Genomic DNA, 12,867 nt, shown 5'->3' with positions numbered 1-12,867 from the left:
ATTCTTAAAAATATATACAGCGTCTTTAAAATGCCTACAAATATTCGTTTTTTCAAAAATGAAAATTCAATTTTTTTTCTTAAAACATAATTTAAGCTCTTATGTTTAGAAATGTGCATTACATTTATAAAAAAATAAAATAAAATGTGTTGTTTCATATTATATAGTTCATATTGTATTGTTTCATATTAGACATTTTTTTCTTAAAACATAATTTAAGCTCTTATGTTTAGAAATGTGCATTACATTTATAAAAAAATAAAATAAAATGTGTTGTTTCATATTATATAGTTCATATTGTATTGTTTCATATTAGACATTTTAATCCAGAGGATTTGAATTAGTCTTTTGTTTGTAAATGAAAATAAAAGACAAACTTCAAAGAGCCATAACTCTGTAATAAATATACGAAATTGAGTTTGTTATGTTTAAGATGATGTATCACATGACTATACCACTTGATATAAAAAAATAAGTTAGTATTGCTACTCCAGTGTTTTTTGTTGGTACAGCAATTGTGTCCTTATTATAATTCATACATGATACTAATATCAGCCATAAGCCCACCCCCTCCCCCCCAAAAAAATAAGAGAAAGTATTAATATATGATGTGCGTGAAGTTAGCACCGTAGCACCGTATCACCATATCACCGCGGTGATGCGGTGCTAGCACCGTATCTCCATATATTGTCAGATCAGTATACTAGTAGTATTAAGAGTCTCTTATTCCTGGATATGATACATATAACACTGTGGGGGCAAGACCTAACCATAGGTAAAAGTTGAATGTGAATAACCTAGGATTTTAGGCCGGCAATGCCGTATTTGAATATAGGCACATAATGGCTATTTGCCACATAGTCAGTAAAAAAACACGCCGAAACGTTGGTTTATAATTAAAAGTAAAGTATACGTGTTATTTTTTGTGTTACTCAATTAACCACATAGTCAGTAACTCATATACAGGGGAAACCTTAAAATCAGCGATGGGACCATAGCGATCAATGTCACCGTGTGGCCAAAACATGGCCATGGGTGATAGAACATGTTAATTTCCTAGGAATTCAGGCTGAATAAGCGGAATAAGGAGATGACATAGGTTCCAAATGACTATTTATCGCATAAAATGGTATAACTATGGTGCGGAAACCTCAAAATGAGCATATAGACCATAACGACCTATGTCATCGTGTAGCCGAGGACTAGGCCTAGGTAATAGTATTTGTGAATAACCTAGGATTTTAGACAGGCTTTGCGGTAGAGGAACATAGAATAGACCCCCAATGTCTATTTGCCGCATATTCATTAACTGGTTATGACACGGACACTTTAAAACAAGCAAGGGGACCATATCGACATATGTCACCATGTAGCCGAGACCTAGTCCTAGTTGATAGTACATATGAATAACCTAGGATTTTAAGCAGGCTATGCGAGATACGTACATGGAAAAGGCTCCCAATGCCTATTTGCCTCTTATAAATGACATGTTATGGTGCAAAAAACCATAAAACGAGAAACGTGACCAAATCGACCTATGTCACCATGTAGCTGAGACCTAGTCCTAGGTGATAGTACATATGACTAACCTAGGATTGTATGCAGGCTATGCGAGATAGGGACTTAGAAAAGGCTCCCAATGTATATTTTCCTCATATCCATTACATGTTATGGTGCAAAAACCTTCAAACAAGCAAGGGGACCATAGCGCCCTATATCAGTGTGAATCTTAGACCTAGTCCTAGGTGATAGTACATATGAATTACCTAGGATTTTAGGTAGGTTATGAGTGATAGGGGCATGGAAAAGTCTCCCAATGGCTATTTCCCTCATATTCATTACATATTATTGTGCAAACACCTTAAAACGAGCAAGGGGACAAAAGCGACCTATGTCAGCTTGTTACTTAGATCTTTTTCTCCCAATACCTTTTTGTCTCTTATTATTACATGTTATGGTGCATTAACCTTAAACGAGCAAGGGGACCATAGCGAACTATGTCAGCGTGTGGCTTAGACCTAGTCCTAGGTGATAGTTTATATGAATTACCTAGGATTTTAGGCAGGCTATACGAGATAGGGACATGGAAACGGCTTTCAATCCCTTTTTGCCTCATATTCATTACATGTTATGGTGCAGAAACCTTAAAACGAGCAAGGGGACCACAGCGACCTATGTTAGTGTGTAGCTTAGACCTAATTCTAGGTGATAGAACAAAAGAATTACCTAGAATTTTAGGTAGGCTATGAGTGATAGGGGCATGGAAAAGGCTCCCAATGCCTATTTTCCTCATATTCATTGCATGTTATTGTGCAAAAACCTTAAAACGAGCAAGGGGACCAAACCGACCTATGCCAGTTCGTTGCTTAGACCTATTCCCAGGTGATAGTACATATGAATTATATAGGATTTTAGGCAGATTGTGCGATAAAGTGACATGGAAAAGGCTCCAAATGCCTATTTTTACCTCATATTCATTAAATGTTATTACATGGTATGGTGCAGAAACCATTAAATAATTAAGAGGAAGGGGACCATAGCGACCTATGTCAGCTCGTTGCTTAGACCTAGTCCTAGGTGATAGTACATATGAATTACCTAGGATTTTAGGCAGGCTATGCGATATAGGGACATGGAAAAGGCTCCTAATGCCTATTTGCCTCTTCTTATTACAAGTTATGGTGCATTAACCTTAAAACGAGCAACGGGACCATAGCGAACTATGTCAGTGTGTGACTTAGATCTAGTCCTAGGTGATAGTATGAATTACCTAGGATTATAGGCAGGCTATACGAGATAGGAACATGGAAAAGGCTCCCAATCCCTATTTGTCTCATATTCATTACATGTTATGGTGCAGAAACCTTAAAACGAGCAGCGACCTATGTTAGCGTGTAGCATAGACCTAATCCTAGGTGATAGAATATATGAATTACCTAGGAATTAAGAAAGGCTTTGCGAGAAAGGGACATGGAAAAGGCTCCAAATGACTGTTTTTACCTCATATTCAATAAATGTTATGGTGCAGAAACCTTAAAACGAGCAAGGGGACCATAGCAACCTATGTAAGCGTGTAGCTTAGACCTAATCCTAGGTGATAGTACATATGAATTACCTAGGATTTTAGGCAGGCTATGCGATATACGGACATGGAAAAGGCTCCCAATGCCAATTTGCCTCATATTATTACATGTTATGGTGCATTAACCTTAAAACGAGCATGTGGACCATAGCGAACTATGTCAGCGTGTGGCTTAGACCTAGTCCTAGGTAAAAGTACATATGAATTAGTTACGATTTTAGGCAGGCTATACGAGATAGGGACATGGAAAAGGATCCCAATGCCTATTTGACTCATATTCATTACACGTTATAGTTCAGAATCCTTAAAACGAGTAAGGGGACCACAGCGACCTATGTCAGCGTGTAGCTTAGACCTAGTCCTAGGAGATAGTACATATGAATTATCTAGGATTTTAGGCAGATTGTGCGTGATAGGGACATGGGAAAGACTCAAAATGCCTATTTTACCTCATATTCATTACATGTTATGTTGCAAAAACCTTAAACAAGCAAGGGGACCAAAGCGACCTATGTCAGCTCGTTGCTTAGACCTAGTCCTAGGTGATAGTACATATGAATTATCTAGGATTTTAGGCAGGCTATGCGATATAGGGACATGAAAAAGGCCCCTTATACCTATTTGCCTCATATTCATTACATGTTATGGTTCAAAAACCTTAAAACGAGCAAGGGGACCATAGCGGCCTATGTCAGCGTGTAGCTTAGACCTAGTCCTAGGTGATAGTATGTATAAATTACCTAGGATTTTAGGCAGATTGTGCGAGATAGGGACATGGAAAAGACTCTGAATGCCTATAATTACCCCTTATTCATTAAATGTTATGGTACAGAAACCTTAAAACGAGCACGGGGACCATTGCGACCTATGTCAGTTCGTTGTTTGAACCTAGTCCTAGATCATAGTACATACAAATTACCTAGTATATTAGGCAGGCTATGCGAGATAGGGACATGAAAAATGTTCCAAATGCCAATTTGCCTCACATTTATTACATGTTCTGGCGCAAATAATTAAGGGGATCATAGCGACCTATGTCAACTCGTTGCTTAGACCTAGCCCTAGGTGATGGTACATATAAATTACCTAGGATTGTAGGCAGGCTATGCGATATAGGGACATGGAAAATGGCCTCTTATGCCTATTTGCCTTATTTTCATTACATGTTATGGTGAAGAAAACTTAAAACGAGCAAGGGGACCATATAGACCTATGACAGTTTGTTGCTTAGACCTAGTCCTAGGTGATAGTACATATGGATTACCTAGGATTGTAGGCAGATTGTTGTACGAGAAAGTGACATGGAAAAGGCTCCAAATGACTATTTTTACCTCATATTTATTAAATGTTATGGTGTAGAACCCAAAAAAACAAGGGGACCATAGCGACCTATGTCAGCTCGTTGCTTGAACCTAGTCCTAGATGATAGTACATATGAATTACCTAGGATTTTAGGCAGGCTATGCGAGATAGGGACATGAAAAATGCTGCCAATGCCAATTTGCCTCACATTTATTACATGTTATTGTGCAAAAACCTTAAAACAATTAAGGGGACCAAAGTGACCTATGTCAAGATGTAGCTTAGACCTTGTCCTATGTGATAGTACATATGAATCACCTAGGATTTTAGGCAGGCTATGCGAGATATGGACATGGAAAAGGCTCGCGGTGCCTATTTTTACCTCATATTCACTAAATGTTACGGTGCAGAAACCTTTAAACGAGCAAGGAGACCATACCGACCTATGTCAGCTTGTTTCTCAGACCTAGTCCTAGGTGATAGTACATATGAATAACCTAAGATTTTTGGCAGGCTACGCGAGATAGGGACATGGAAAAGGCTCCCAATGTATAATTGTCTAATATTCATTACATGTTATGGTGCGGAAACCTTAAAACGAGCATCGGGACCATATCGACCTTTGTCATCATGCAGCCGAGACCTAGTCCTAGGTAATAGTACATATGAATAACCTAGGATTTTAGGCATGCTATGCGAGATAGGGACATGGAAAAGGCTCGCAATGCATGTTTGATTCATATTATATACATGTTTTGGTGCGGAAACCTTATAATGAGCAAGGTGACCAAAGCGACCTATGTCACCATGTAGGACAGACCTAGTACAAGATGATAGTACATATGAATTATCTAGGATTTTAGGCAGTCTGTGCGAGATAGGGACATGGATAATGCTCTCAAGGTCCATTGTCCTAATATTCATTACATGTTATTGTGCAAAAACCTTCAAACGAGCAAGGGGACCATACCGCCCTATGTCAGCGTGTAGCTTAGACCAAGACCTAGGTGATAGTACATATTAATTACCTAGGATTTTAGGTAGACTATGGGTGATAGGGACATGGAAAAGGCTCCCAATGCCTATTTCCCTCATATTCATTACATGTTATGGTGCAAAAACCTTAAAACGAGCAAAGGGACCATAGCGACCTATGGCAGGTCGTTGCTTAAACCTAGTCCTAGGTGATAGTACATATGAATTACCTAAGATTTAAGTCAGATTGTGCGAGAAAGTGATATGGAAAAGGCCCCAAATGCTTATTTTTAACTCATATTCATTAAATGTTACGGTGCAGAAACCTTAAAACGTGCAAAGGGACAATAGCGACCTATGTCAGCTCGTGGATTAAACCTAGTCCTATGTGATAGTATATATGTATTACCAGGATTTTAGGCAGGCTATGCGAGATAGGGACATGGAAAAGGCTCCAAATCCCTATTTGCCTCATATTATTACATGTTATGATGCATTAACCTTAAAACAAGCAAGGGGGCCATAGCGAACTATGTCAGCGTGTAGCCGAGACCTAGTCCTAGGTGATAGTACACATGAATTATCTAGGATTTAAGGCAGGCTATACGAGATAGGGACAAGGAAAAGGGTCCCAATCCCTATTTGCCTCATATTCATTAAATGTTATGGTGCAGAAACCTTAAAACCAGCAAGGGGACCACAGCGACCTATATCAGCGTGTATAGACCTTATCCTAGGTGAAAGTACATATGAACTACCTAGGATTTTAGGCAGGGTGTGCGAGATAAGGACATGATAAAGGCTCACGATGCCTATTTTTACCTCATATTCATTAAATGGTATGGTGCAAAAACCTTCAAACGAGCAAGGAAACCATACCGACCTATGTGAGCGTGTATCTTAAACCTAGTCCTAGGTGATAGTACATATGAATATTTAAGATTTTAGGCAGACTATGCGAGATAGGGATATGGAAAATGCTCCCAATGCCTATTTGTCTCATATTCATTGCATGTTATGGTGCGGAAACCTTAAAAGAGCATGGGGATCATATCGCCCTTTGTCATCATGTAGCCAAGACCTAGTCCTAGGTGATAGTACATATGAATAACCTAGGATTTTAGGTATGCTATGCGAGATAGGAACGTGGAAAAGGCTCCCAATGTATATTTGATTCATATTCTATACATGTTTTGGTGCAGAAACCTTAAAACAAGCAAGGGGACAATAGCGACCTATGTCACCATGTAGCAGAGACCGAGTCCTAGATGATAGTACATATGAATAACGTAAGATTTTCGGCAGGCTATGCGTGATAGGGACATGGTCAATGCTCTCAATGCCAAATTCATTAAATGTTATTGTGCAAAAACCTCAAAACGAGCTAGGGAACCAAAGCGACCTTTGTCAGCTTGTTGATTAGACCTAGTCCTAGGTGATAGTACATATGAATTACCTATAATTTTAAGCAGGCTATGCGATATAGGGACATGGAAAATGGCCCCTTATGCCTATTTGTTAAATGTTATGGTGAAAAACCTTAAAACGATCAAGTGGACCATAGCGCCCTATGACAGTTCGTTGCGTAGACCTAGCCCTAGGTGATAGTATATATAAATTACCTAGGATTTTAGGCAGGCTATGCAAGATAGGACATGGAAAAGGCTCCCATTTTCAATTTGTCTAATATTCATTACATGTTATGGTGCAGAAACTTTAAAACGAGCAAGGGGACCATAGCGACCTATGTCAGCTTGTATCTTAGACCTAGTCCTAGGTGCTAGTATTTATGAATTACCTAGGATTTTAGGCAGATTGTGCGAGATAGAGACATGGAAAAGGCTCCCAATGCCTATTTTTACCTCATATTCATTACAGGTTATGGTGCTGAAACCTTAAAACGAGCCAGGGGACCACAGCGACGGATGTCAGCTCGTTGCTTAGACCTAATCCAATATGTTAGTACATATGAATTACACAGGATTTTAGGCAGGCTATGCGAGATTGGGACATGGAAAAGGCTCACAATGCCTATTTTACCTCATACTCATTAAAGATTATGGTGCAGAAACCTTGAAACAGACAAGGAGACCATAGCGACCTATGTCAGCGTGTATCTTAGACCTAGTCCTAGGTGATAATGCATTTAAATTAAAATGTACCTAGGATTTTAGGCAGGCTATGCGAGATGGGGTTATGGAAAAAGGGTCCCAATGCTCATTTGCTTCATATTCATTACATGTTATGATGCAGAAAACTTAAAACAAGAAACGGGACCAAAGCGACCTATGTCATTGTTTAGCAGAAACCTAATCTTAGATATGAATAACCTAGGATTTTAGGCAGGGTATGTGGGATGGTGACGCGGAAAAGGCTCCCAATGTCTATTTGACTCATATTCATTATATGCTATGGTGCAGAAACCTTAAAACGAGAAACGGGACCATATCGACCTATTTCACCTTATAGACGAGACCTAGTCGTAGGTGATAGAATATATGAGTAACCTATTATTTTAGGCAGACTATGCGTGATAGGGACATGGAAAAGGCTCCATATTCCTATTTGCGGCAGAGTTATTAACTGGTAATGGCGAGGAAAAATTAAAACGATCAAGGGTACCATATCGACCTGTGCCATAATGTAGTCGAGACCTAGTCCTAGGACATAGTGCATATGAATAACCTAGGATATTAGGCATGCTATGCGAGTTGGGGACTAGGAAAATGCTCCCAATGGCTTTTGACCTATATTCATTACATATTATGGTGCAGAAAACTTAAAACAAACGAGAAACGGGACCAAAGCGACCTATGTCATCGTTTAGCCGAAACCTAGTCTTAGGTGATATAACAGGATTTTAGGCCGGCTATGTGTGATGGGGACATGGAAAAGGCTCCCAATGTCTATTTGACACATATTCGTTACATGTTATGGTTCAGAAACCTTAAAACGACAAACGGGACCATAGCAACCTATGTCACCTTATAGACGAGATCTTGTCCTATGTGATACTTCATATGAATAACCTCGTATTGTAGGCATGCTATGCGAGATAGAGACATGGGAAATGCTCCCAATGCCTATTTGCCACATATTCATTACAAGTTATGGTGCGGAAACATTACAACGAGCAAGTGGACCATAACGACCTATGTCAGCGTGTAGCTAAGACCTAGTCCTAGGCAGGCTATGCAGGAAAGGGACATGGAAAGGCTACCAATGTCTATTTCCCTCATAATCTGGCATTGCGCGGAAACCTTAAAACGAGTAAGGGGACATAGTGACTTACGTTACTAAGTAACTTGACCTTTCCCAGATGATGGTTTATGTGAATATATAGGCAGGTTATGCGGGATAGGGAAATGAAAATGACTCCCAATTCCTATTTACCCAATATACAACTAAAACGGTGCGAAACCCTTAACACGAGCAAGCGCACGAAGGGACCTATGGCACTTTGTAGCCCAGTCCTCGCTTTAAGTGATAACATCGCTGAATTACCAAGAATTTTAGGCAGGCTTCGAGGGAAAGGGGCATGAAATAAGCTCCAAATGCCTTCATTGCATTAATAACAAACAGAAAACATGAACACGAACACATATACCATAGCGTCCCAAATCGCGACCTGGCCATACACGGTGAGTGAACATATGAATATCATAGGAATTTATGCAGGCTATGCGGGATAGGGACATGAAATTTGCTCCTAATGGATATTTAGTTATTTATATTCTGGCATTGTTATGGTGCGGAAACCTTACAACACTCAAAGAGATCATAGCGACCTTAGTCACTGTGTAGCCGAGACTTTACCCCAGATGATTCCATATGTGAATTAGTTAGGATTTAAGGCAGATTTTGCGGGAAAGGGGCATTTAAAAGAATCCCAAGTACTATTTAGCCAATATACAACTTTTATGGTGCGATAACATTACAATGAGTAGTAACCTATGACACTTTGTAGCCAATATTTGGCTTGAAGTGATGGTATATGGATCAACCTAGGCAACTTATGCTAGGCTAGATAGGGACATGAAAATACTTCCAATGCCTACCTGGCATTACTAACATGTTATGGTGCGGAAACCTTTAAACGAGAAAGGAGACCATAGCGACCTATGTCACCGTTTAGCCGAGACCTGGCCATACTCGGTGTTGAAACATGAAAATATCCTATGCTATGCGGGATAGGGACATAAAATATGCCCATTATGCATATTAGTAATTTACCCGATATTCTTGCAGCGTTATTGTTTGTTATTGTGTGGAAACATTAAAACGTGCACTGCGACAATATGGACATATGTCACTGTTCAGCCGAGACCTTGCACCAAATGATGGCATATATTTGAATAACCTAGGATTTTAGGCAAGTTATGCAGGATAGGACATGATAAGACTCCCAATACCTATCCAATATACAACTGTTATGGTGCGATAACCTTAAAACAAGCAAGCGAACCATAGGGACCATTGCCACTGTATAGCCGAGACTGGTTTAAGTTTATGGCATATGTGAATCACTTAGGATTGTAGGGTGATAATGCGGGATAGGGACATGAAATAAGCTCCCAACAACGAACAAGGGTACTATATCGACCAATATCACAGTGTAACTGAGACCTGGCCCTTGGTGAGGCCTTATGTGAATAACTTCGGATTTTCGAAAGACTATTCGAGATAGGGACATACATTTGGTTCTTAATGCGTGTTTAATGTGTGTATATAAATGTGCCTGTCATAGGCAATTAAATAAATAAATAGGTCCAGCTTTTATTTGTATTTAGAGTTACTACGGTGTTAACACCTAATTGTGTGATGGCCGTAAACGACAGTGCACTTTAGTATTTACTTAAGGAATGAATTGCTGGGTTGATGTCATTATCGGGGTATGAACGCAATTGGGCTGGTCAAAATGTGTGAAGCCCTAAACTGTGGACTCTGCTGTATAATTAACATAAATACACTGTCATATCGATCATAACATTGACATAACACCTTTGGGTGTGCACCGTCTTCTATGGAATCCCAAAGTATGTTGTTAAACTTATAAAGCCAAAAGGGGATTGAGGCCTAGGGTACCCTAATAAGATTTGCTATTGCAGTAAGGGGCGGTCCACGATTTGATATTTCCTAGGGATCACAACTTAGTCTTGATCCGTCTTCCCCTTGAAGCATAGAATATGCGGCATAAATAAATAAGGAGATTTGAGGGTTCTTACGCAATAATATCGCTATGTCTAAATTCAGTCTTGAACTGTGCACTTTGGTGTAATATTTGTTTATTTATATGGACATAAAACATTAATTTTATGGCGTCACATTGGGAATGTGACGTCTTCCATGTTAGCCGAAAATATGTTAACACCTAAACAAAGGTGCGTTAAGCGCGGCTAAAATAATTCTAAAACTGTGCATTTTGTAATACATACACATGACAGAGGCTTGGAACTATCCCGGAATACGGTGAAGATGTTTGCCGTTACATAATGTCGTATCCCGGAAAGCAATGCTGATTTGTGATAAATGCATATTTATATACTTGATGTATGCTTATTGATGACAGGCTTTGATAAATTACCGCTTCAAATGGCCACATTCAGGAAAGGATACTAACACATTCATAAGTTTACAAAATGTTACCATATTTTTAAATATAATTCATTCAAAAATATATTGTATATATGTAGCATATGTAGCATTATAGACCTAAACATAAAGATAATGCTACTTATCTTTATCTAAAAGTAAACATATTGGATACTCAACAACACTGCTAAACGAAAAGCCCTCTTTTCCCCTGTAAGTAATCACTGTTTTCTCTCCTGCACCTCTTATACCATCCAAAATGTTACCCCTGTGTACCCTCCGTTAATACGGATGCTCGGTAGCAGTCAATCGTTTAGTCATCATTCGATTGTTCATCGTAAGATGCGAATCGGGGATCCCAAATTTCTATCTATAAGGCATTGAAGGTAAATTTCGGCAATATCTGTCTCTAAAAAATATAAAGCTATTGATTTTGTTAAACAGGTACTATGTTACGACTGTTTCTTATATAGGGCCAATTTTAATTCGAAACTGTGCTAGAAACACCCTACATTTCAAATCTAAAGCTAAGCTTTAAAGCTGTACTCTCACAGATTGAACGTTTTGACACCTTTTTTTTGTCTTGGAACGAGAATATTTTTGCGTAAATATCTGAAAACCAATGGTAAAAGACTGCTGACTAAAGATCAGATCGCAGCTTTACATATTTCCGTCCCAAAATTTATGTTTTATGCATTTTTCTTAAACCGTTAGTAACGGTTTAAGCCATAAAACATTAAATTTGGAATGGAAATATGAAGATCTGCGATCTGATTTTTTGTTAGCAGTCTTTAATCACTGGTAAGCAGATATTTACGCAATATTTTCCAATTCCAAGCCAAAAAAAAAAAAAAAATTGGAAAAACGGTAAATCTGTGAGAGGGCAGCTTTAAACCTGATGTCTGCAACCCGGTGTTAATCAATCTCCAACGCAGTGTTCTCAATAATGTACATTTCATTTACCAAAATAACGTTTTTTTTCTATTGACACGGGATTTTCATGTTGTGTGCTCACCTTAGCGATGTATATTCATGTGTTCGTTCATTATGCTCAGACCAGAGTTTCCCCAGATCAATGGCCTATGTGAGGTTGAAGTGATTCCAAATTCCTACCACTCTGGCAATATTCATGTTAATTGAACATAAACTCGTGAATGCCTCGAACATGAGCCATCACAGCATATTGAGGCATAAGGCAATGCTCACATGTTAATGTGCTCAAACCAGACTTTTCCGAATACAATGGTATATTTGAGGTTGAAGAGATTCCAAATGCCGACCACTCTAGCATAGTGGCAAAAGCCATGATAATTTTAAGCAAACGTATCAATGCCTAGGACATGAGCCATGAAAGAGTATTATTATTATTATCTATAGTTCACATTATAGGCCCTGAACCTAGTTATCATTACACTTTCTGTTAAGGACCTCTTAGACGAATAATCGGGTCAGTCCGTCCCAAAAATGGCTTTTGCAGCAGCAAAGTTCAATTTTCGAGCTCTATTTTCGGCTATTCAGTACAACAGCTCCAGCGAAATAAATTGATCATAAAGTAGGCCTCGTGGCCTAGTTCATCCCTACACTTATCGTTATGTCTCCTAGGTAAAATTTTTGGGTCAGTTTGTCCCTATCCCGCATAGCCTGCCTAAAATCCTAGGGTATTCACATGTGCCATCACCTAGGGCCAGGTCTCGGCTACACAGTGACATAGGTCCCTATGGTCCCCTTGCTCGTTTCTGCGAGAACGAGCCTTACATGTATGGTAGGGGTCAGTAGGGCTTATATTGCCCATATACGCACAATGTTGGGCTAAGGACGGGGCCAGACTAAAATCCTCGAAGTATTAACAGTTTCCCCGAATGTATCACACCGCCAGGTAACCCTTGGATACAGTGCCATTGGTCCCCTTGCTCGTT

Source organism: Mya arenaria, chromosome 10, assembly GCF_026914265.1.
Source record: "Mya arenaria isolate MELC-2E11 chromosome 10, ASM2691426v1".
NCBI lineage: Eukaryota > Metazoa > Mollusca > Bivalvia > Myida > Myidae > Mya > Mya arenaria.
Note: the sequence above shows the minus strand (reverse complement) of the source record.